This window comes from Sciurus carolinensis, chromosome 2 (genome assembly GCF_902686445.1).
Source record: "Sciurus carolinensis chromosome 2, mSciCar1.2, whole genome shotgun sequence".
Taxonomy (NCBI): Eukaryota; Metazoa; Chordata; class Mammalia; order Rodentia; family Sciuridae; genus Sciurus; species Sciurus carolinensis.
In genome coordinates this window covers 118,947,212-118,953,066 of record NC_062214.1, presented here as the reverse complement: position 1 = coordinate 118,953,066, position 5,855 = coordinate 118,947,212, and positions in this window count along the sequence as shown.

The window sequence follows — 5,855 nt, the reverse complement described above, 5'->3', positions numbered from 1 at the left end:
TTATCAAGACCCTGTCTCTAAATAAAATATAAGAAGGGCTGGGAATGTGGTTTAGTGGTGGGTTCAATCCCTGGTAATCATCATTGTCGCCGCCCGCGGCAACAGTCACATGGATATTGTTACCGCCTGCAGCAACAATTGCGCAGGTATTTATCAGAGGTGGACTGGAAACTGAGCTACTTCTACTATCTTTCTCTGTAGTGGGCTGCTTTCTTGCTTATTTACTTGTTCCCTAGCTTATAGAGGAAGTTTTAGAAGAAGAGAGAGAGAGGAAGAAAAGGCTTTGCTTAAAGGAGAATCTTTGCTTCAGAGAGAGAGACTACACTTTCAGAGATCTATATCTTCTTAGTTCTGCTGCTTCTTCTTAAAGGTGCATCCTGCATCCTGTGTCCTTCACTCTGCTATCTAGAGGTGTGACTTTACTTCTCCATTCTATCAGAGGTGCTGCTTATACGAGCTTATCTGTTTATCCCTGGTGCTTCCTATAGGTGTGTCTTATATACCTAAGGCAGCCAATCAGTTTAGGATTAAGTAGCATGGTTGGAGCATGCGCTACGGTACTAATTAAGAATGAGGAATAGCTGTTGACCACTAGCACAAAGGAGACATTAACTAATTAGGCAAAAGTAGATCATGCTGTGTTAACACTAATTATGTGCCACACCTCTTAGTTCAACGCCAGCCGCCATCTTAGGGTTACCCAAACATGTCTTCTTCACATCATCATCATCATCATCATCATCATCTTAAATCTGTCTTTGAACTTCATTCTGCCAAACAGATGGAGAAATTCCATTTCACTCACTATCTGGGTTCCCAATTATCAGGTTGTGCCAAAATTCTGGTATCTTTTGGCACCAAAGCATCAGGGAGTTTATCAGTAATCAAAGTTAAGAAGATCATTATCCCAAACCTCTCTTTTGAGCACATTTGGTGCACTGGAGTTCTGTCTGGAGTCCAGGTTTCTAGTAAGCACAGGTTGCAGGGATTTTCGTCCCCTTCCCAGTATCAGTATCTTTTCTTTTTCTCTCTCCCTTCACCCATTCTTCTCTCATTCTTATCCCCCAGGACATAAATTATGCTCATTGGAAATTTTGTCTCTCAAAAGCAGAAGGAAGTTACTGAGATCAAACTTTCCATTTATATCCCACAAGAAAAATCTGAATCAAAGGGGCCTGGCTCTGTATTTATATTTGAAGAACAGGAAAAAAAAAATGGCGTGGACCAGGCACAGTAGTACACACCTGTAATGCCAGCAACTCAGGAGGCTGAGGCAGAATGTAACTTAGCAAGACCCTGTTTCAAAATGAAAAATAAAATGGGTGAGAGATACAGTTCAATCCCTAGTAGAAAGTAGATTGGATTAGATGCCTAAAGAAAGGAATGAAAGAAGAAAGAAAAGCAGGCCAAAAAAATAAAATCAATGCTTCAAAGAACTGTCCTGCCACACATCAAAACCCCAATTTAGAAAAAAATAATAAAATAAAATAAAACCTAATTTAAGGGCTGAGGATTGGCTCAGCGGTAGAGTGCTTGCCTCAGCACCACATAAAAATAAATAAATGAAATAAAGGTATTGTGTCCATCTACATCTAAAAAAATTTCTTTAAATCCAATTTAATAGCTTTAATTATTTGAAAGACTTGTTTCTAAATGATTTGACCATTTCGAAAAAGATAAAATCTCCTATTAATCAATTCCTTTGACACTCCTAATGAACACCCAAAAGACTCTGTCAACCCTGGGACAGTATGAGCAGGATTTGTTCTTAAATTACAAAAAAAATCATATTGAGTTGGAAGTAGAGAAACATGTTTTATTTTACAAATCCTATAGCAGCAATCACAAATTTAGAAATTAGAGGTCACACTTACTTGGTACTTATTATATGTTACATAGATCAACTTGTGAACTCTGCCCAACAATCCCATGAGGTAAATTCTATAACGATCCCTATTGATTGATGAGCTGAGCCACAAAGTTCAGCAACAGTCAGAGCCAAGATTTGGGAACCTGGGCCTTTCAAGTGCCAAGTCTGTCCACCAGCCCCACCTAGTGGTGAGGCAGCAAGCACAGACTGGCAAGTGACCGGACCTGAACCCAAAAGGAACCTGAGTCAGGCAATCAGCATGATTGTTTTTTAGCTGTTGTTGTTAGAATTTAACATAGCAATCAAAAGAGAACTTCTTTATCCAAGCACCAACGGTCACTGTTTTACCAAGTGCACTGTTCCACTTTTGCTCTAAATGTTAGAAAAATATTCCACAGCTTCTCTGTTAGAAAATCCTCCTTGTAAGACCAGTAAAATGAAGAAGGGGAGTAGATGGAGGGAGGAAATACTGGGGATTGAAATGGAGCAAATTGTTTTCCAAATTGCAATGTCAGAATGAACCCCAATATTATTAATAACTATAATGCACTAATAAAATATTTTTTCAAAGAAAACAAAATCTTCCTGTGATGCAGTGTCATCTACTGCTTGCCGGCTGGCTGGGGGTACGCTCTCTGGAGTTACACCAACCTTGAGAGAATGAAGCTCACCCTTCAACCTTTTGGTCTTTTCATTCAGCAAAGTTACAGTCCACTGAGGCAATGCACTGCAGCAGTTCGAGCATATGCTTAAGAAACCTCTACTTACCAGCAGGTAAATTTGAATACCATCTCGAAACCCTATCAGCCTCAGATGCCTCATCCACAAAGCAAGTATTATAATAACTTCTACATCATAGGACTGTGATGGGTATTAATTTGGGTAACACATATAAAGCACTTAGCTCTTGCTTGATAATTATTAAGTGCCTAATCATTGTCTTGTTCTCATTAGCGTTATTACTCTCAATACTACAGTTTATTGCTGGGGATTCTTCCTACTCCAAGGGAGACAGGTAAAGAATAACCTACATTACATGATTTCATGATTTCTATACAACATTACAGAAAGTAAATTGATGCTTCACAAAGTGAATCTGGTTTCCTTTTTGTTTTTAATTAGAGCTTTATAGTTCTACAAAGTAGTTGGGTTCATCCCAGCAAACTCATACATGCATGGAAATCAATTTCAGGTCATGACCCTCCCTCTTTTCCTTCCCCCATTTCCCTCCAACCATCCTCCCCTCTCCCATTCTCCTTCTTCTACTAGACTTCCTTTCACTTGTCTATTTATAGTTGATTGGATATTTTTACTTATGCAGGTGAAGTTCCCTGTGGAGTATTTGTATAAGTACATAACATGATTTTTTAAGAATTCATTCTCTCCACTCTGTCTCTTGATCTCCTTCTTCTACATTACTTGCTTTCCCTTTATCTTTATGTTATCCTCTCCCTCCCTCCCCCTTTCCTTTATTTTACTCTAGCTTCCACATATGAGAGAAAACATTTGATCTTTCAGTTTCTAAGTTTGGTTTATTTCACTTAGCATTATATTCTCCATTTCCATTCATTTACTGGCAAATGCCATAATTTCACTTTTTTAATGACTGAGCAGAACTCCACTATATACATACACCACAATTTTTTAATCCATTCATCTATTGATGGGTACCTGAGTTGATTCCATCATTTAGCTATTATGAATTGTGCTACTATAAACATTGAGGTGGCTGTATCACTATAATATGCTGATTTTAGAATACTCCACTTTGGGGAAAATACCAAGAAGTGGGATAGCTGGGTCATAGGGTGGTTGGGCTGAGGAGGTAGCTCAGTGGTAGAGTACTTGCCCAACATGCATAAGGCCCTGGGTTCAATCCCAGGACTGTAAAAAAAAAAAGAAAAAAGAAATATTTCTGCTCATTCCAGATTAATGTAATTTGGGAACATGGATCGGTTTCTAATGGCATTGCAAAAATTGGCTTGTTCTTTAATAGAACTGGAGAGTTGTGGGGGATAGAGTGTGACTGCCACCTAGTGTAACTTTTATGAATGGCTGATGAACAAGGTGTGTTTCTAAGAAAAACTTGAAATAAAATTCCATTAACACTGTTTTAAAAACCAAAAGCAATGTCAGGGTTTTAGATGAGCCAGAAATTAGATCTCTCTTCTTCCTTCTGACAAATTATGATAGAAACAATAAATAATAGTGGTTTGGCCTCCCAAGTCCAAACCACTTTTGCTATTAATAAAGTTGGCATCAGAGCATGCTGTCTAGAGCTGTGAGAGCTAAAATACCTTCCCATTCTGAACCTCAAATTAGACTAATGGACCTCCACAGACTTCCCCAAGTGGAGGAAGATCCATAAAATTTAGTGACTAGAAGGGATTGGGGATATAGTTCAGTTGGTAGAGTGCTTGCTTTTGATGCACAAGACCCTGGGTTCAATCCCCAGCATTAGAAAAAAAAAAAAAAAAAGTGCCTGAAGAAATAGAAAAGAGCCCATGATGCTCGAGAGCTGGAAAGAGAGAAGTGCTTACTTTCTCCTTCCAAGCTTACCTATCAGATATGGTACTCCACGCCCAACACACACACACACACACACACACACACACACACACACACACAGTGTTGAGAGAATGCATACCCGTCCTTGGGAAGGTAATATAGGGGAGTAGGAGTGGCTTTCCCCACCTCCAACTCTATCACATTCCTGCCTTTTGAAAAAAAAAAAAAATCAAGGGCTGGGGAGATAGCTCAGCTGGTAGAGTGCTTGCCTCGAAAGCACAAGGCCCTGAGTTTGATCCCCAGTACCGCAAAAAAAAAAAAAAAAAAATCAGGAAACTGTAGCCAGGTATGGTGGTGAAGGCCTATAACCCCAGCAACTGGAAGGCTGGGTCAGGAAGATCACAAGTTCAAGGCCAGCCTCAGAAACTTAGTGAGACCCTGTCTCAAAATTTTAAAAAGGACTGGGGATGTGGCTCAGTGGAAAAGCACCCCTGGGTTCACTTCCCAGTACAAAAATCAATAAATAAACTATAATATCCAGTCACGGAGCCAAAAGATCTAAATATAATGTACTCCAACCAAAAATGAAAGCTTTAACTGTAATATTTTTGTGACTTAGAGGCAGTATCTCCATACAAAGGTCTTCTATTGATGAAATACTTTGTCACAAGCAGCTTTATTAGTGCTCACTCCAGGTGATGCAAGAGCACAGGGAAAGAACAGAGAAGGATTTTAATTAGGATCCAATCATGAGAATTAACATGTGGTCTCTGTTGGTTATCATGATTCAGGAAGAAGTCTTTTGAAAAAAATTAAAGACCAATGAATGACAGAAAAGATGTTCAACATCACTAGCCATTAGAGAAATGAAAAAGAAAACACAATGTGCTATAACCACACACCTATAAGAACCCCTAAAATTTAAAATGATGGCGATATCCAATGCTGGCAAGGGTGTGGGACAACTGGATTATCGCTGGTAGGAATGTAAAAGGATGACCATGGTTGGGCGGTTTCTTATAAAAGTGAGCGTGCAACTACCATACAACCCAGCAGTCATAACTGGTCATGGTGGTGCATGTCTATAATCTCAGAGACTCAGCAGGCTGAGGCAGGAATATGGCAAGTTCAAGGCCAGCCTGGGCAACTTAGCAAGACCTGGGGTTGTAGCTTAGTGGTAGCGCACCCCTGGGTACCCAGGAGTAAAAAACTAATGATGAGAAATTTAAAATAAAGTCATCTCTTACTGAATATGGTATCTTAGTTATTTATTCTTATTCTTATTTTCTCTGGTTCTAATTCTATTTTCCTTATATTTTGTATGTTCTGATTGTGAGCCAATAAAATAATTTTTGTGAAGTATGACACAAAAAAAAAATGTGACTTTGCATTCAACTCAGAATTATGAAGCACTTACTTCATGCCAGGTACTGTGCTGGGACCTGTGGATATGAGTAATATCTGAACACATGCTCTG